General features: G+C 31.8%; 1 protein-coding gene across 11 annotated transcripts in view; it reads right to left on the bottom strand.

Annotated features, from left to right (window-relative positions):
- LOC139482270 (soluble guanylate cyclase 88E-like) overlaps nucleotides 1-22,530 on the bottom strand; it is a 240,323-nt gene that overhangs the window by 73,424 nt on the left and 144,369 nt on the right. For 3 of the 11 annotated variants that reach the window (XM_071266061.1, XM_071266060.1, XM_071266059.1), the window contains exon 3: nucleotides 11,842-11,894. The exons of the other annotated variants lie outside the window; for them this stretch is intronic. The gene's annotated coding sequence lies outside the window, so the exon portion shown is untranslated. The remainder of the gene's footprint in view (nucleotides 1-11,841; nucleotides 11,895-22,530) is intronic. 11 annotated transcript variants of the gene reach the window in all.

Raw genomic sequence — 22,530 nt, forward strand, 5'->3', positions numbered from 1 at the left:
TTTTTTAATTGTATTTTACCTCTACATGACAGACGCACATTCTCCGTCAGTTTGAATGTCCTTCGTTCTTTCTTAATTGTGTTATACCTCTACATGACAGATGCACATTCTCCGTCAGTTTGAATGTCATTCTTTTTTAATTGTGTTTTACCTCTACATGACAGACGCACATTCTCCGTCAGTTTGAATGTCCTTCGTTCTTTCTTAATTGTGTTATACCTCTACATGACAGATGCACATTCTCCGTCAGTTTGAATGTCATTCTTTTTTAATTGTGTTTTACCTCTACACGACAGACGCACATTCTCCGTCAGTTTGAATGTCCTTCGTTCTTGATTGTGTTATACCTCTACATGACAGATGCACATTCTCCGTCAGTTTGAATGTCCTTCGTTCTTAATTGTGTTATACCTCTACATGACAGACGCACATTCTCTATCAGTTTGAATGTCTTTTGTTCTTAATTGTGTTATACCTCTACATGACAGACGCACATTCTCCGTCAGTTTGAATGTCCTTCTTTCTTAATTGTGTTATACCTCTTCATGACAGACGCACATTCTCCGTCAGTTTGAATGTCATTCTTTCTTAATTGTGTTATACCTCTACATAACAGACGCTTAGTAGGAGGACAAACGTCGTGCCTCCTTATCAAATAAGTATAAAGAAAACAGTGCTAATGGTTATAGAGCTTGCTTCTCTCATCTTACTTAACTCATAATAATTTCTATGATAACCCCTATTTGTGTTAAAACAATAATGCATGATATTGGAAAGGGATGAGTTTCCATTGCGATGGCCGAGAGATTAAATCAAGAATAATTTCAGGTAAAAAAAGATATTTAATGATGAAAATATATTTATAGCTCTATGAAAATAACTCGTATTATTAAAATCATAAGATACATCTATATTTGCTTGGTTGCGATGAGTACCCTGATAATTTAAAATTATCTTCAGTCTATTTAATTTAAAACTAGAAATAGTTGTAGATGATATTGTTATATAGCCATCTGTCATCGTATGTTAACGTTATCAACAGTATATCGTCAGACATAATAGCACACTGTCAATTCGAAGATAATTCAATGTGAATATGTCCAATTACACATGATTAACAATGCATTTGTCTAGAATTTACTGCTGTTAGGTCGAATACTGCTTTGTTAAGATTGACAATAATTCTAGGCAAATATAACAATGAGATATGATCCCCTGAATTACAAGAAAAGTCAGACAAACATATAAGAAACACGATAAGATGCAGTACGGATTATACTGTGAATTAGTAAGTAACCTATGTTACTATATATCTCTTATATATATATATATATATATATTGATTTAAAAAAAAAGACAAATTATAGTTCAAAGTGTGTCCATTGTTTATTTTCATTGTTCTATGTAAACTGTATATTATGTATAATGTTTTAAGCCATTGGTCCATATGGGCGTAAAGTGCTTTTCAATAAAGTTTATTATTAATTAATTATATTTAAACTAAGCTGCAAATAACCTTATGCGATGCTTCTAAATTTGATGCCCATACAAACTCTAAATAACTGTATTTGGCTTTCCAATCTTTTGAACTTCACCGTATGATGCCGCTAACATAAAACAGGCGCAGTGCGCACTTACACCAATGTAGGTATTGTACACAATGAAATTAGTACCATACGTAACAATACTAAATACCGTTACTCGACAGCTTTGAAAGGAGCGATGATGACGAGTTAATGATCTATCAATTGCACACAATTATCCGCATAATAAGATCAAATGTGATAACTATTATAAAACTGTCCTGATATAGGATAATCTCGGGGAGATAAGGGTTAGATATATACGTAAATATATTATATATTACGACTCTAATTGTGACATAGGTCAAAGTGATGACTTTTATGTGTTCAGCGAAACCTTTTTATAATAGTCATGATATTAACATGATTGTAATACAATAACATCACGGGATTGGATGCTAATGATCATAATTATGTTGTAAATTATCAGCTCTACAAGGCAGCTTTATACAAACCTTTAATAACGATCCGATAGCAGCGTCAAATGATGTGTTGATATTAGTCTAATCATCATATGAGGAAACAAATAATTTATTTTCATGAAGACTGTAAAATTCTTCAAAGGGTATCAGCTATATCTTAGAAATGCGCTTAAAACCTGTAGCCATATAAAACAAGAAAAAGTTTTATGACTATACAAATTAGACAAATCTTCACCAAAGTCGAAAGGACGTGGGTTTAAGCGAGTACAGGTCACAATACGTGGTCTTCAACAATGAGCAAAACTCACTAACCTCTGTACCAACCAGAAACAATGCTCTAGAGAATTTCTCATATCTTAAGTTGAATCGGATTCATTTGTCATTTAGAATTTTGTTGCAAAATAAACATGTTTTGTGCATTACTTTTTTTAATCATAACTTTTACCTTAATTCATTTTGTTATTTTCAATTGTTCAAATTGAATCAAGCGAGCAAATGTAGAAAAATAAACTCATTATCGACCAGGATTGATTTTTTTATTTGCGCCAGACGCGCGTTTCGTCTACAAAAGACTCACCAGTGACGATGGAATTAAAATAAAAGTTCATCAGTTTAAATAGAAAGGCTGTTTATTCGATAAAATTGTCGGAGAACACAAGGGAATTACCAATTGATCAAAGAAAAGGCACTTTCCTTGCTGGTCTCCATCCATACATTAACTAGACGGTCTCAAAGTTAACGATAATGCCATTTAATAAATGCTCTTGTGTAGTCAAAGCTTTTATCCAATATTGTCTGTTATTTCCTAACAAATATTGTCTGTTATTTCTTAACAATATCGATCGTATAAAAGTTCCAAATATGCAGAAATAATTGAAAGTTATTACTCTCAAAAATATAAGAAACATTATAGCATATAAAACATTATAATACCTTTGTTAAAATTATATGTACACATTTTCATTAAAGTTGACGTCGACGTCTATTCAAAACGAAATGACAAGATCTTGCATTACTAAACATATTAATGTCTGCAAATAGAAAACGATAATTTCCTATTATCATTAAGAAACATAAAACCTACATTAAAGATTTGCTGCATCAAATAAATCTCGCTTGGAATCGTCCTTTAATGGAAATTTACAAAACAAATATAGCGTTATTTCTAATATCAATAAAAAGACATATACATTGTAAAGGAAAGCCCACATCAAAAACTGTTTTCACCAAGTACCATTTGGACTTCACCATGCAGTGAGAATTGATAAAAAGAAGTGCGAGCCAATATTGTTACGTTTGTAAAACAGTAAACATTGTTCCACTGACAGGAATATAATACACACAATTCACATCTGGATTTTATGGTATATTTTTCATGAAGCAAACACGCATATACATTTATAACACCAGCACAGTAGTTGTCATATCTTATAAATTAACTGTTTACCAAAGTTTGAATTGTTCGAAATACTTAAGATTTTGTACACCAGAAATACATAATCGAAGCTGTATTTGGCAAATATTTTTGAAAGTTTGTCCCTTAATGCTCTCTTTAGTTTTATACTTCATTTTGCCTTATAAACTTTTTCGATTTGAGCGTCATCAATGAGTCTTTTGTAGACGAAACGCGCGTCTGGAGTACTAAATTATCACCATGTTATCTATATTGGTTTAGTTTATATAATTTACAAATTTATTGATATTGATAAAAACAATGAGCCTGTTGCTTAATTATAGAGACACATTTGTTTACCTATTGGGCACTAACTACGAAATATATAAAAAATCTAAAGTTTGATCATTAATGAAAGTGAAATAGTAAAATAATAATTTGCTTTTATCAGCTAAAATGGTTCAATTTTGTCAAATTAAGCTAATAAACATTTAAAATGAATTATTCACTGCAAGTGAATAATTCGACCTCATTAAATCGGTGTTCATGTGAATTCCAACTTGACCCCGTAGAAAGAGATAGAATAACGCATGCAATGTCCGTGTACGGTTATTTAAAGAGAAAGAATGTCAACATTGAAAGTGAAACAAAGGTAAATAATTTGATTGACTGATTCCATCCACAAAAAAACATCTATACTATTAAACGCGAAGACCTCATTTTGTGTGTCGCTTCTCTTCTTTTCACAATAAATTATTCAACACGCCTCTGTGTCCTATACGTACAGTGCATAGTCGCATTTGTCATCCATTCATATGATTATTCAGATTGAGTTATTTTTGGTGAAAAACGAGAAAAAAGGTATCCTGATATTGTCCCGTCATTGGACGAAATTTTAAGTCAGATTAGACTTCCGGTTTGCGTTTTTCTGTATACTTTGAACATACATATACAAAAAAATAAAGTGTATTTTCAGAATTCTATCTGCTATCATTTTCGAGTTTACTATCTACGGCGGTCACAGAGATTATTAAATAAAGAGAGTCTGTATACCATATCAATGACAACCATGAATCGATTAATAAACTTAGAATTGAAAGTAACTATACTATATTTATATAGTTACTGTAATGAATGTTCATAATATACAGATAAGCGCTAAAAATATTCATGTCAACTTTTGATACCTTTTCTGAAATTCTCCAGTCATTAAATCTTTTACAAAATTCATTGATTACTAAAAAAAAGAAGATGTGGTATGATTGCCATGTTGAGACAACTCTCCACAAGAGACCAATATGACACAGAAATTAACAACTATAGGTCACCGTACGACCTTCAACAACGAGCAGCATACTCAGCTTTAAAGGCCCCGAACTGACAATGTAAAACAATTCAAACCAGAAAACTAGCGGCCTTATTTATGTACAAAAAATGAACGAAACACAAATATGTAACACATAAACAAACGACAACCACTGAATTACAGGCTCCTTACTTAAATGTTCATAACATACTAAATGTATGTTCATATTGAAATTGATAGAAAACCAAAAATTGGGAATATTGGAAATAAAGGAGGAGGGATAAAAAAAACCATTTTCCTGTCACCAATAACCTATGACTTATGATACTTTTGCTGAAATTCTCAAGTAATTCAATATTTTACAAAAAATTTCCAACAACACTTTACATACTTTAAACTACGCGCTGAATACCCGCGATTTCGCGGGTGTGTTCTAGTTCTTATAAAGACAAGAGTGCACACGCTGAAATGTCTCGCCTTCTTTACTAATTATTGATATTATGTTGATAGTCCTAAGTATAAAGCTTTATTAAAAACTCACATAAACTTAGCATTAACCAAGATAACTAAACAAAGACCAATGAACCATGAAAATGAGGTCAAGGTCAGATGAACCATGCCAGGCAGACATGTACAGCTAACAATGATTCCATACAACAAATATAGTTGACCTATTACTTATAGTTTAAGAAAAATAGACCAAAACACAAAAACTTAACACTGATCAATGAACCGTGAAAATGAGGTCGAGGTCAAATAAAACCTGCGGGACTGACATATAGATCATAAAATATTTCCATACACCAAATATAGTTGACCTATGGCATATAGTATTAGATAAAAAGACCAAAACTCAAAAACTTAACTTTGACCACTCAACCATGAAAATGAGGTCAAGGTCAGATGACATCTGCCCGCTAGACATGTACATCTTACAATCATTCCATACAACAAATAGAGTAGATCTATTGCATAAAGTATGAGAAAAACAGACCAAAACACAAAAACTTAACTATAACCACTGAACCATGAAAATAAGGTCAAGGTCAGATGACACCTGCCAGTTGGACATGTACACCTTACAGTCCTTCCATACACCGAATATACTAGACCTATTGCTTATAGTATCTGGGATATGGACTTGACCACCAAAACTTAACCTTGTTCACTGATCCATGAAATGAGGTCGAGGTCAAGTGAAAACTGTCTGACGGGCATGAGGACCTTGCAAGGTACGCACATACCAAATATAATTATCCTATTACTAATAATAAGAGAGAATTCAACATTACAAAAAATCTGAACTTTTTTTTCAAGTGGTCACTGAACCATGAAAATGAGGTCAAGGACATTTGACATGTGACTGACGGAAACTTCGTAACATGAGGCATCTATATACAAAGTATGAAGCATCCAGGTCTTCCACCCTCTAAAATATAAAGCTTTTAAAAAGTTAGCTAACGCCGCCGCCGCCGCCGGATCACTATCCCTATGTCGAGCTTTCTGCAACAAAAGTTGCAGGCTCGACAATAAAAACGACGATAAACATAAACACAAATCTATAACACAAAATTTAACAGACCTATAAAAATCCAATTGCACGAGTTGCATACTCTATTTATATCTATGTTTATGTTTACATCGCTTATATAGTTATATAAGGTCAACTCGATAGTTAATTAGATGGCGTCTTGGCTAAAATTCACACGAAACGAAGCTATATCTTATTGAGACCATGTCCTGTAAATTGTTTATTTTATACTTTTGATAGTTTGGAAAAATGTTTTACATTCTTATAAAGAAAATATGAGAATTTGAATCAAATCGGTGAAAAAGAATATGGCAGATAGTGCCCCTTTAAAATTTAAAACACAATTTGAATGTTCAGGTCTAAGTCCGTTCCTTTATTGGAATCTTTTCACAGTTTTACTACCATCCTACCGTATATCGTTTATATACATACACGTGCCGAGTACAAATACATAAGTGCATTTTATATATTGGTTGTTCTACACGGAATAAAAGTTCGCTTTCATCAAATCTCTAATGTTTTCATTTGAATTGCTCACATGAATATTATTCCATATAGCAACAATTTTTGGGCAGTAGACCAAAGGCAATACGATACATCAATTTAATAGTTCCGACAAAACTAAACAAATTTATTTCTCCACTGATTGTCTGAAAGAGAACACGATTTTTTTATAGTATTTTCATTTTTGATAAATCCCAAATTGTAAAGTGTAAGAATTTTACTTATATTTTAAAATACAATTTTTCTTTAATATTAAAATACAAATACGAGAATCAATACTTCCTGCTTTTCTCTCATATTTGCATTTATAAGATCTAAGAACATTATTTTGCTTTGTTAGCTTAAATCACAAAATGTATTACATGTACGGCGGATTGAAATTTGTGTCGGTCTAGAACAAAGCCGAGTTCATTTTTACACATAAAAGTGTGCACTTACATGCAACATTCACCCCATGACGTTAAACATATATCCATAGAAGTAAAATTAAAACAATAATGTATATGTACTTTTTTGATTGAGTTAAGTCTGCCAATTGATATTTTATCGTATGTTTTTCTTTGTTGTGATGTTATGCTATTGTTTCAGAAAAAGGGAGAAGGTTTGGATCCATTAAAACGTTTAATCCCGCTGCAAATGTTTGCACCTGTCCTAAGTCAGGAATCTGATGTACAGTAGTTGTCGTTTGTTTATGTAATATATACGTGTTTCTCGTTTCTCGTTTTGTTTATATAGATTAGACCGTTGGTTTTCCCGTTTGAATGATTTCACACTAGTAATTTTGGGGCCCTTTATAGCTTGTTGTTCGGTGTGAGCTAAGGCTCCGTGTTGAAGGCCGTACTTTAACCTATAATGGTTTACTTTTTAAATTGTTATTTGTATGGAGAGTTGTCTCATTGGCACTCACACCACATCTTCCTATATCTATTGTAACAGAAAATGCATCAATAGATGAAAGTAGATAAACGCTTTAGAAGCATCGGTATGTAAACCTTTTATTTTTACCTTCAAGATCTTATTAAAAGCAACTTAAATGAAGCTAAAATGTAGTGCGAATTTAGTCGATTTTCAATGAATGTATTAAGTCTCCTGTGTAAATCCACTTTATGACTCTATCTTGTATCTATATTATACTTTATACTATGTATGTAAATATATTTGTATATGTTTTTATGCCATTGTACTTTGGTTTACCCGAATAAAATTATGTATATGTATGCATAGATAAGACTCAAATTATCTAAACCAATTAAACTTCAAGAAAAAAATGGATAAATGAAATACAAATACAGAATGATTTATGTATGTATAAATTTTGAAGAAATCAAGCAAATACATGCACATTTTATAATATTTAATAATGCAAACATGTTCCCGGTAAATGTGACATTAGTAATAATTACATTGTAATTGGCCGAGTAATTGGGAAATCTAACTTAGCTTCTGTTATCTTTTTTTTCCCCACAAAATCAAGCTGGTGTTATAATGAAATACTTAGGGCGAAGCATGTCTGTTAAAAAGCGTTCATATTTGACTGCCTTGTTTTTGCTTGCTGTCATTCTGCCAACTTACCGAGTAATTATTTTGATGGGATCCGTGTGGTGTTCCCTCAATACTTGTTATCTTAAAATGTTTTGAAATAACACGACATTTGACCATTCATTTATTATTGAGACACGTAAAAACGTTATTTTTCCACAGAATTTTTCGATTGTGTGGTAACTTATATGAAGTTTATCAATAAAATGATTGATTAGTTTCAGCATTTTTTATATCAGTATTTCACAGAAGATATTTAAATCCTGTAAAAAGTAAAAGTTATGAAAGTCATGTACAGCATATAAATAGTATAATATACATTCATTACTAAGTTAGGAAATGATAAGTCATTTAATGATATACCCCCTAAACTTCAGTTCTATATCCTTTGGAGTTCAGTACAATACACATCTAGAATTACATTTTATAATATTTCACTGAATTTCAATACAATACACACCATGAAAGTAAATAATGAATATATTCCTTAAATTTCGATACAGTACACATCCAGATAGTGTATAAGATGGATATATTCTTGAAGTTCAGTGCACAGCACATCCAAAACGTGTATAATATGGATCACGACACATCAATAACGTGTATAATATGGATCACGGCACATCCAGAACGTGTATAATATGGATATATTCCTTGAAATTAAATACAATGCACACCCAGAAAGTGTATAAAATAGATATATCCCCTTGAAGTTTAGTACAATGTACACCAAGAAAGTGTATAACATAGATATATCCCCTTGAAGTTCAGTGCAATGTACACCCAGAAAGTGTATAACATAGATATATCCCCTTGCAGTTCAGTGCAATGTACACCAAGAAAGTGTATAACATAGATATATCCCCTTGAAGTTCAGTGCAATGTACACCAAGAAAGTGTATAACATAGATATATCCCCTTGCAGTTTAGTACAATGTACACCAAGAAAGTGTATAACATAGATATATCCCCTTGAAGTTCAGTGCAATGTACACCCAGAAAGTGTATAACATAGATATATCCCCTTGCAGTTTAGTACAATGTACACCAAGAAAGTGTATAACATAGATATATTCCTTGAAGTTCAGCGCAATGTACACCAAGAAAGTGTATAACATAGATATATCCCCTTGCAGTTTAGTACAATGTACACCAAGAAAGTGTATAACATAGATATATCCCCTTGAAGTTCAGTGCAATGTACACCCAGAAAGTGTATAACATAGATATATCCCCTTGCAGTTTAGTACAATGTACACCAAGAAAGTGTATAACATAGATATATCCCCTTGAAGTTCAGTGCAATGTACACCCAGAAAGTGTATAACATAGATATATCCCCTTGCAGTTTAGTACAATGTACACCAAGAAAGTGTATAACATAGATATATCCCCTTGAAGTTCAGTACAATGCAGACCTTGAGGTGCAGTGCAATGCACACAAAGAAAGTGTATAAAAGAGGGACGAAAGATACCAAAGGGACAGTCAAACTCTAAAACAAAATAACATAGATATACCCTTGCAATCCAGTGCAATGCATATTCAGAAAGTGTATAACATAGATATATACCCTTGACTTTAAAACAATGTACACCCAGACAGTGTATACTAGTAATATGGAAATATCCCTTGAAAAACACATCCAGAAAATGTATAACATGAATATATCCCCTTGAAGTTTAGTCCGATGCACATCCAGAAAGTGTATAATATGGATATATCCCTTGAAGTTCAGAACAAAGCACACACAAAAAGTGTATAATATATAATACATAAATGAAAAAACACAATATATTTAGTTGCAGGTGGTCTGGATATCATCCTTGGACATGCTTGATCATGCTAACATGCTTTATCTAAAGACCGGGCACTTATATCAAATTGTTCCTTAAGGTCAAAATTGAACCTATATGTCTAGAATTTAACTTTTACCAAATCAAAAGAATTTACTTGAATTGTTTTTCTACAATTTCTCGTCCACGTATCACATTTCAATGCCACGAATCTCATTATTAAGGTTATGGACAAACCACAGTAATGTACAATATAAAATAACGAAGTGCAACTTGACCTAGCTTCTCTCTAACTGTGCGGAGTAGGTTCATGAGGGTTAACTTTTTTGAACTTGAAATCAATATGATTAAGTCCGATAATGTTCATTAATATGTGCTCAAGAAATATGTGAACATATATGACAATAACACATTAAAAATACAAAATCCCCACAATGAAAGAAAAGACTCATACAAAATATCAGGATGAAATTTGCCTTTGCATTATCGGTATATTGTGACTTCAAGTTTGAAACAACAAGGATACAATAAATGCTAAAAGACATAATAAAAAACTCATCAAAGATACCAGGAACGAATTTGTTTATTTGGGTCAGACGCCCGTTTTGTTACAAAAGACTCATAAGGGACGCGCCAATCAAAAATGGTTAATAAAGTCAAATAAAGTACGAAGTTGAAAAGCACTGAAGAACAAAAATTCCTAAAAGTTTTGCCAAATACAGCTTAGGTAATCTATTCCTGAGGTAGAACAACCTTACTATTTTAAAGGTTCAAAGTTTTGTAAACAGCAATTTTATAATTATAACCATATCAAAGATAATTCATGTCAACACAGTAAAATACAGACTCTTTAAAAACATAATAAAGTTAAAATGAAACCAACATATACTTATATCTTAAATGTTTATGATGAAAGATGAAATTACATTCAAGGAATTAAAATTAGTTTGCACATATATTTAAAGCGATATCACTGTACATTCATAAACGTTTTTTAGGTTGAAATGAATACACAAAGTTAGAATAAACTACTGAATATCTTAATAATAAATCTGTTTAGGTGTAATACCATCATTGACTTTTCCCGTATTAGTCTTAGTTAACTATGCACTTTAAAAAAAACAATGCAGAGATTTATCTTTGTTTCAAATAAAAAAAAATTGGCATGAGTAAAGATTTATCCTGTCCAGTACTGCAGACAAAACTTCATATAATATTTCATTGCGTATAAGAAAACCCTTCATAGGAAGTAAATCAATAAAATTTCCCCCTTTTTTCCCGTTTGAACTGGCTAAAGTAACCATATAAACTTAAGTTTGCAAAATATTCCATACAAACACCAATTAAAATATATGGTGCTTTGAAACAAAAGGTATTTGGGATAATCATATCATAAAATCAAGTAGTTTTGTTCCCAACTATTGAATAAGTCAAAGTGATTTCTTGAATATGAAATATAATAATATCTCAAAAGTTTTAAAATTATTTACACATGCATAATTATTGCTATTGAATTTCAATATATATAAAAGAGGATTTAAATAATATACCTATTTATTATTGTGTAACTTTCTGTTTTAATGTTAAACATTTAAAAAAGATTTGTTCCCAGATTAATTCAATTGTAAACGTTAAAACAATCTTAACGGATGATTTCTGCTTACTTAACTATAAGTGAAAGACTCCATGTCGTGTATCAATAACCCGCGATTATATACCCTTTCACAAATCCCAGTTTAACACAAAAAAAAGTACAAGAACTCTCCTACCTTGTTTTGAATCTTAGTTCCCTAATCACATAATGTACATCAATGTGACATCCCTGCAGATATATGAAAAATGTTATTGACTTTTCAAAGATGTCCTTATTAGTGACAAAGTTATATAGCGAGGAGTAATCCATGATTAGTATTGGGCATTCTGAATGAGCATCACATAGACAGAAGTTATTGTTAGTAGTCGATACAAAGTGTGTTAATCACATATTTGATCACTTCAGAGCTTCAACGAACAAGTGACTTGAACTGTCAAATTATTAATATAGCAGGTTTATAATTAATACCAAAACACTAAAGATTGGTAAAGGTAAATGCTAATTTTCTCGTCAACTGATGACATGAATTTGAGCTATTTTAAATATTTAGGACCCATCAATATAAACAATTTCAATCTACATTATAACAGAATGTATATATGAAGGGTTTACATATTCATATAACGGTTTATATATTTATAACCAGAAGTCTATAGCTAGTAATGGACTTCTGATATAAAAAAAAAAAAAAAAAAAAGTCCAAGTATTTCTATTTTGCTATTGAAAATAGAAAAATGCTCTTCGAAAAAAAGAATGAATTTGAAAATAAACAATAATATTGTGTACCTAAAACCTTTTTGAAAATTTTATTAAAACATTTATTTGATTAAGAGTATTCCTTGAAAGTAACCTTGTTTTAATATCCATGTTTTGCTATCTTTACTACAACGATCTCTAGTAAAACAGTATCAAGCACCTGTTTAAAATATGGAAAATAACAGAGGCTGTATAATATTAAATCGAACAAGAATATTCTGCAGGTTTAATCATACGTTTTCTACATAAGATAAATCCTTACCAAGTCAGGAATATGACAGTTGTTTTCCATTTATTTGATGTGTTTGAGATTTCTATTTTGCCATTTGGTAAACCTTTCCGTTTTGATTTTGCCATTTGTAAATAATCTCATCATAGATACCAGGACTAAATTTTGTATATACGCCAGACGCGCGTATCGTCTACAGAAGACTCATCAGTGACACTATAATCCGAAAAAGAAAAAAAAATGGCCTAATAAAGTAAGACGTTGAAGAGCATTAAGGACCAAAATTCCTAAAAGTTCTGTCAAAAACAGCTAAGGTAATCTATTCCTGAGGTAAAGGGACTTTCCGTTTTTATTTTGATATTTGTTAGGACTTTCTGTTTGGATTTTCCTTGAAGTTCGGTATTTCTTAGTATTTTTCTGTTCATAGTAGTTTAAAGTAACTTCATAAAATGTATGGTCCAGTTACGACTTATTTTAAACGATCTGTGAGGTGTATTCAGATGTATGTAGTATTTTCAATTTATGTCAGAGATTAATTAAAGAGACCATTTTTTGTTAAACTAGTTTATCATTTATTGATTGTGTTATGTCTTGTAGGATAAGATGACCAACACATTAAAGCCATATACATTGTAAGGGGAGATAAACTATCAACAAATCGATAGATGAAGATAAATGACTGTAATAACCGTCGTCAACTATTAAAACTTCATATGATTAAGAAGTCAGAAGACACATTACTAAAACTTCTATCACTTACATAAGCATAAACCTTTATGAAATATCTTTTCTCACTGAAAATTTTTCATCGGTGCCTTACATTTTTGGATTCGAGCGTCACTGATGAGTCTTTTGTAGACGAAAAGCGCGTCTGGCGTATATATAAATTTAATCCTGGTATCTATGATGAGTTTATATGTAACACAAACCTTAATCTATCTTCTAATGCTATTTTTAAATAGATATTCATAACTGAATACCCCCAGAGATTTGATACTTCGAAATGCACTTACACAAAGTATAAATCACGGATCTAGTCGAATAATCGCCTATTTTTGCATGCCATATATTATATCTCGAATAATTGCACTGAATAGCTGTTCTAGACAACGTATATGTAATACATGTAGTCATTAGATCTTTTATTAATTGACTTTACTTGTTCTAAGTAATCGAATATTCTTATACCATACTACATCAAACACTTATTGTTAGCAAACCCCTACAATTAAAAATGTTAAACCATTTACAAATAAAGATGTCTTGCTATTCTGATTTCCTGATTTAAACATTATTGTTATACATTCCATGATATATTAACTCCATTAAGTAATAACCAGTAGAATGACTTTTGTGCTTTTTATGAGTAATGACAATTCTCTTTATAAAGTCTAAACTAAACGGGTAACCGAAGAAACTGAATCAGGCTATATGTACAATTTAAAGTATAAATATAAATAACGCCAGAAATATCATAGATTACTCTGTGCTACAAAAATCTACTCTAATATTTTGTTATCATTCATATTATAAAACAATAATGTAAAATAAACACGTTTCTGTTTTAACCTGAAAATTATTTAAATCAAACAGCGTTATTTCATTTACGAGGAGCAGATGATCTTTTATGATGTTATTTATACGCTCTTAATAAACTTTGGTTTGTATTGTTTTCGAAATCGAAATTGTAACGTGATGCAATATAAATTTGTAAATACTTCATATATATTCTTTGTCGTTTATATATACTCCTATGATACATATGTATTGTATATGAATCCCTATAGATCTATTGGTTTTAGGTTTCAACATTGCATTTAACATATTAATCTTTGCTAATTGAATGTATTGTATTTCTTTGTTAATTCTTCAAAACAAATTATAATAATGTCAGATCAAAATATCAAAATACGTGATGTATAATCATGTCAATTCAAACTGTTGCTTACCTTTATGTTGTTATTTGAGGAGACATTATTCTGTTAAATTTAGTTTCATCAATATTTGTTTTTCTCAGTTACTACCGAGCGACAAACCATCATATTTATTCAAGTTTCGAATGCATTGCGCAATGTTTCGCTAATATCGGACATCAATCCATGTATTCATAAAAATCAAAAAGACACTTCTAAAATTACCAACTATACAAGGGACAAATTGCAATAATTTGATTTTGATAGTTGTCTTTCAGATTCGGCATTAGAAAATGAACATATTGTTTTGTTGGAACTTTGTGTCTTTTAGTTATTCGTGTTTGTGTTTAGTGCCGATATAACGACTTAAATACTTCCCAACAGATATTTACACTTTGTTCTTATTTTGTGTTGTTACACCTACCAACACAGGATATGGGGTTGATAACTTAAAGGCTGTTCGTAAAAACAAGTAGAATGCGTAATTTGTGATATTGACTTTACATTGCATCAAACTATTTTAACAAACTTTAAGCTTTTCGAGTATCTTATTTCTTATGCACAAAGCCAATATAAATTAAAGTATGTTTAAATATTTTTTCTGATGCTGTTTTCAAAATTGATCTGATATTGCAAGAGACACCAGCCATATTTATTTGTTATGTCCATGTTGTCTCCTTTATAATGAAAGTAACATAGTACCATGCACTCAACAGAGATAAACATAGTAAATTGTCGTGTAATTTGAGAATGAAAAGGAAATTGTGTAAAAAAGACAAAACATCTAAAGAACAGAAAACAGCACATGGCCACCAATGGGTCTTAACCCCATGTACAGCGAGTAAATCAAGCAACCGCAGTCAGGCTTAAGCTGGCACCTAAAAGAATCTAAAATGGACGTCAAAATAACCTCCAAAAACATGTAAAAAAACATTTTTTTTTAAAAGACTCACAAACGTCAGAGGTTCCTAACTTGGTCAGGTTAAAAATATGCGACGGGGTTAAACTGTTAGTACAGTTACTGATATGACAGCTCCAGACCTCAATAAAACTGATTAAAAGATTATATCTCCATCATATGGAAATCAAGCACAGTCCCGATGGTAAGGGTTTAGTTTCACTTTATAAAAATAAACGAGGAGAAAACAACCTGTTACATGCTAACACTTGATTTTTAGAATAAATGGGTATATTTCCGATACAAAGAGCGTTAAATATAGTGTTGTTGCTAGCAATGAAGCAATTAATACAATAGTTCTTGATGATTAAGTTGAAGTCCTTTAGCCGAATGTTTCACGGACGGTATTGTGATTTTGTTGACCATTAATGAATATACATTCCAAATATGATTTTCGATACGTTTCACAGTAGCCAGATTTGTGTTATCCTAATGACATTTACCGGTTTGGACTTAGCGCTGGGTTATATCATCAGTAACAAGACGGGTACACTTATGTCTCATTATTTACTTTTGTTGTTTCGGTTATGTCTTTCCATCTTCCTTTTTCAGGCGACATATTTTTATATTTTAAATTATACTATTATACTTTATACTTATAGTATATGACACAAATTTTAAATCAATCAGCACCCGTCTTAATCTGCTATTTTCATTTGACTCTAAAATATCTTTGTCGCATCATCACAATAAACCGTACACCTATATGACCATCTCCAAGATTCAACACAATCAAGTATTGTTAATTGAAGACAGAATGCTATGACAAATGTGATGTTTCGACGGAAAAGTCACAGACAACTTATCGTATTTCAAGACAAAACCTCTTTATCTAAAAGCGATAGGAAAAGCATACTTAACACATAGTTCATAAAGAATGGTATTATAATATAAAAAGTACTGTATAAGCGTTTTGATGCCATTTTGTACAACGTTCACCGTAAAATGTTTTGATTACAAGTTCAAACATGAAAAATTAAGGAAACCATTAAGGACTTTCCTGTTATAAGCATGACTGTTTGTCGTGATTTGAGTTTGTTGATCTTTTTAAAAATATTTTGCTCATTTAAATCTTTTATTTTAGTTAATTAAGGATTGTGCATTGATCTGTGCTCACATGTGCATCTGTCAGGTTGCGATTGAGTTATCAATAATAAAACAATGATGATGATAATAATAATAATAATAATAATAATAATAATAATAATAATAATAATAATAATAATAATAATAATAATAATAATAATAATAATAATAATAATAATAACATTGAAGAAGGAGTAACAAAACCATATAAAAATGCCTTGCACATACTATCATTTTGACAGAAGCATCATACAAACAATTTTCTACAATTTTTGCAAAACTATATAGATAATTGTGATCAGTTATAGAAAAGATCAGTTGTCACACGCTAAATAATTTCAAAATGTCACTCGTAATTTTGTATATATCTCCCAGATGATAAGAAACATAATGTAGAGACAAATTGAAAGTGCATGTAATCCACAATGGTATAATTTATTTTCAAACCATCAAAACTGCAACAACATAATTATCATGGGCCATTAAGTTTGTATAGGCTATGTACTACAACTTTGAGCTAGATAAAAACATAACAACATAAATCATGGTAAGTGGTCAAATACTATTCTATTTTCGTTGAAAGTTAAGCATCTAGATGTGAAATATGTAACGATTTACATTTTGATTATATAAAAATATATCATATTTGTTCCGAAGTCTATGTCGCTAAAGAATTAGTTTTCCGTGCGATACATTTTTTTATTTTATATTTTAGCGATGGTGTCTTTTTTTGTAAAATATTATAAAATAATTGTATAAAGTTCGAGATTGCATGTTAGTTTCGTAAGCGCGTCACTTTTTTTTTTATATGATGTGGTCGTTGATGGAATATGTTCGATTTTGTTTTGTGGTTTGCATGTTGTGTCGACTATTATATTTATTTGATTTTAGCCTCTTGAAAATGTATACTACTGTTACCTTTATTTCTGATTTTTTTTAATCTTAAAGACTGCAAACAATCTTAGTGTTTTTCATCTTGCAATGATATAAAAACAGTTCACATCTTTATATGTTACACTAGTATTCATAATTAAATGCAAAATGTTCTCGAAACGGACATCACCAATCTGTTTTACCTTTTTATTGAGAACTTATTTGTGCCATTTGAAGGACGTGTCTTTCAAAAAACTACCCTGCGAACCAACTGCGCTCCTCTTCTGGACGACGTGGTCATGTATTCATATGGGGTTGACTGAATACAGGATAGTTTATTTTAATAAAGGGAAGAAGCTCTCATTACACATTAAATTCAAAACTGAGAAAAAAACCGTGGCACGCATTATCAAGAGAGTCCGAAATTAAAGAAGGTATCACCAAGCCCAGTATTCAGCACTTCAGTGTTGACATGAATATTAATTATGTGGTCATTTTATAAATTTCCTATTTACAAAAGTATGAACATTTCGAAATACAAAGTATGTTCTTATCTACGGTATAGATTACATAAGTCGTATTTTGCACAACATTTTGGAATTATGGGTCTTCAATGCTCTTCAACATTGTACTTGTTTGACATAATAACTATTTTGATCTGAGCGTCACTGATGAGCTTATGTAGACGAAATGCGCGTCTGGCGTATTAGCATTAGAATAACTCTTAACGTATCAAAAGGACATTCCTAATTGCTTACAAATCCCCAAATTGTACCACTAGCATATGGTCTTAACAACTATTTGGCTCTTTGTTTAAACAAGAAACAAGTTTTAAATGAGTGGAGGAGGTAGACAATGAGCACGACAATGAGCACGAACACGGTTTAATTTGATAACACATGGATATAATCTAACTATAGCAATTACCTTGATGAGCATAATAATTCAGAAAAGGTATGATTCCGGCTATACTAGACAGCAATGACATAATTGTTTTCTCATGTACTTCTGAATCAATTATTTAGTAAAACCTTTATAGTGATAATTTTAGGTATTGCTGACAACCGTATGATAGTGACACAATTTGTGGATTTTTAAACAGGAATCCATGTTCATTTGTGACTATAATTTCGAACTCTCTTGTTTAAGAATAACACGTTCTATTAACCTCTGATGATTCCTTTGAACAATTCGTTTGCGATCTGTATGTTGCATCTTGTATGACAAACCCTCTCTATTTAGTGGCAGCTATTATGCAGGACTACCGTCTATACTTCAACCAGTAGTGGCAGCTATCATGCAGGACTACCGACTATACTTCAACCAGTTGTGACAGCTATCATGCAGGACTACCGACTATACTTCAACCAGTTGTGACAGCTATCATACAGGACTACCGACTATAATTCAAACTGTAGTGGCAGCTATCATGCAGGACTACCGACTTTACTTCAACCAGTAGTGACAGCTATCATGCAGGACTACCGACTATACTTCAACCAGTGGTGGTGGCAATCACGCAGGACTACCGAATATACCTTTATATTTAGTGGCAGCCATCATGCAGGTCTACCGACTATACTTCAACCAGTAATGGCAGCTATCATGCAGGACTACCGACTATAATTCAAACAAGAGTGGCAGCGATCATGCAGGACTACCGACTATACTTTAACCAGAAGTGGCAGCTATCATGCAGGACTACCGACTTTACTGCAACCAGAGGAGGCAGCTATTATGCAGGAGTACCGACAATAATTCAAACTGTAGTGGCAGCGATCATGCAGGACTATCGACTATACTTCAACCAGTAGTGGCAGCTATCATGCAGAACTACCGAATTTACTTTAACAATAAGTGTCAGCTATCATACACGACTACCAACTATAATTCAAACTGTAGTGGCAGCTATCATGCAGGAGTACCGACTATACTTCAACCAGTAGTGGCAGCTATCATGCAGGACTACCGAGTACCGACTATACTTCAACCAGGTAAAATACACTATCCTCTTGTATGACAAACCCTCTCTATCTAGTAGCAGCTATCATGCAGGACTTCCGACTATACCTCTCTATCTAGTGGTGGCTATCATGCAGGACTTCCGACTATACCTCTCTATCTAGTGGTGGCTATCATGCAGGACTACTGAATATACTTCAACGAGGTATATACAATATTCAATCATCAAAGTAGTTCAATGTAAAAAACAATATCGACTTTTTAGTATGAAACGTACAAACGTGTTTGGGCGAGGAATAAGCCCTTTTACATTTTCGTATCGACTTCAAACATAAGGTTCTATTTTTGTCAAGCTATTATTTAATATTATATGGTTTGAATACTACAATGAAAGTTATTCAAAAGTTACCAAATGAAACTTATCTTCCATCCTTTTATAAGGCTCCCAAGTTGCAGTGTTAAACATTTTGGAAAAGTCGGTTAATTTTTCCTTTGAACTGGCACAACCCTTTGCTCAAAATCAGATAGAAAATATCACTTATTCTATGAATATAATTTCATGCGTAGAAAAAGCTTAACAGTCATATTTTACATCAACTCTCGTGTTCAACTATCATCTAATTTCAATCGATACAACGTGGCTCAAACAACAATCCAATATATATCATAGCAAAAGTGGCCGATTATAAGAATGCCAATAAGGGTAAACACCAATGAGATCGACATTTTGATCCTTCAATATGGTATTTCGATATGGTCATGATTATAAATTAACTGTTTATAAAACTTTGAATTTTTGAAATACTAAGTCTTGTCTACCTCGGGTATTAACTGTATTTGGAAAAAACTTTTAGGAACGATTCGTGTTCAATGCTCTTTAACTTCGTACTTTATTTGGCCATCTTAAGTGTTTTGGATTCGAGCGCCACTGATGAGTCTTTTGTAGACGAGTCGCGTCTGGTGTAAATACAAAATTTCAATCTTGGTATCTAATAGGATGAGTTTATCAAAAAAAATATCTCAAATATTACAAAAGCGCAATATAGAAACAATTTCTCGCTATTATCAGTCAGTATGTCTCAATTTCATCGCTGACGTATTATTGACTTGCAACTCGGTTGAATCTGTATTCGTGTAACCATTTAACTTTACTTTTATTTGATTTAGCGCACATGTGACTATCATGACGTTCATTCATTAAAAGAATTCAAAGTGAAACAAGGGATCATACATAAATAAATTTTTACCATCGTTTATTCCTTTTATTTTCTTGCATCTCTACATTCCAAGTGATAATTAGAAAATGTGCGTTTTTGTTATAAATTTAACAACAAATTACAGATAAATTTTACTTTTTATGCGGAAATTAAAGGATGCACACCTATTTATAACTAACAATGCAACCTATATCAACCCAGTTACGACAAGGATTTGTACAACACGCAATCAATTATAAAGGGCAGTTTATAAAGTATTGTAATTTAGTGTGATATGTAATAGGGATATATACATGTAGTATGAAATGATATGATATGACCACACCAATTTGATTAATAGTTCATTGGATGTTCCCGCTCCTGTGTTTGAGAAATCGACTTTTCAATAAAAAAAAAATAATAAGCGCTTCCGACAATTTTTGGGACGCATGCCGCTCCGAAATTAGTTTATCCTTGACATTTTTTTTCTCATAGACGTTTTCTTTGTACATATATTACTCCGATCGCTTCAAACGCGATTTGTAAATAAAAGTTAAAAATCGGGATGGCAACATGAAGTTGTGTCAGATCATGGCCAAAGACAAGAAGTTATTTAACACACAGTTATTTGAAATGCATTTCGTTTTACCTATGAAGACCTGTTCTACAAGACAAAATAAAAAAAAATCTTGAGTTAGGTGACCACGGTCACATCAGTCCCCGATCATGTTTCAACGTACATAGGCCGAAATTACTCTGACGTCCTACGGCTGTTCTTCCAAAATATATCAGTGGTGTTGTTGTCCGACGACCCCAGCTTTTGTCTAGAGCTATCTGTTTTGGATGAAATTAATATTAAATTCACATGATTTAAAAAAAAAATATGACAGATTAATCTTATTTTGGTAAAAACCACATATCCCCTTTTTAGTCTCTTGACATATGCAATCAGAACTTTTATGTAAGGGAACATTTAGGAGTTCCAACGTTCAAGACCAAAGTAGTGGTATTGTGATTGGCCTGCAAATAATAATTAGGGATGCATTATTGGCGCAACCACTTAAAGTTTGAAATACAAATGTACATTGCAGGTTTCAGGGACAAAAGGAAAATGTATTGTGCCAAGTCAGAACAATGCATGACCCTAACTTTTTATTTAACTATGTATTTACATTCAGGTATTACAGATTTTTATTCGTCCATAGTGTGTTAATTTACGTTTTTTGATTGAGTTAAGCCTTCCAATTGATATTTTATCATGTGTATTTCTATGTTGTGATTTTATACTATTGTTTCAGGAAAAAGGGAGAAGGTTTGGTACCTTTTAAACGTTTAATCCCGCTGCAAATGTTTACACTTGTCCTGAGTAAGGAATCTGATGTACAGTAGTTGTCGTTTGTTTATGTAATTTTTTTATATAGACTAGACCGTTTGTTTTCCCGTTTGAATGCTTTAACACTAGAAATTTTGGGGTCCTTTATATCTTGTTGTTCGGTGTGAGCTAAGGCTCCGTGTTGAAGGCCGTACATTGACCTGTAATGGTTTACTTTTATAAATTGTTATTTGAATGGCGAGTTGTCTCATTGGCACTTACACCACATCTTCCTATATCTATATGTAATTGAATGAGGCTAATGGACTTAAGGTATTTTAAAGGACTGTTTCATTACACTGAGATGTACATGCATAGCTATATAACTATTTTACTAAGAATGTTGTTCAAATATTCACCTCACTCAATATGTTGATCCTATTATGTATACTAGTTCAAACTAGATGTCAAGCAGCCAATAATCAATCATTACCATATAATGAAAACAACTATTTCAAAGATATTTAATATTTTTCAAGGGCATTTTTTGAAATATGTACACATAATTTAACTGTATTT

The sequence above is a fragment of the Mytilus edulis genome, chromosome 7 (genome assembly GCF_963676685.1).
Source record: "Mytilus edulis chromosome 7, xbMytEdul2.2, whole genome shotgun sequence".
NCBI classification, from domain to species: Eukaryota; Metazoa; Mollusca; class Bivalvia; order Mytilida; family Mytilidae; genus Mytilus; species Mytilus edulis.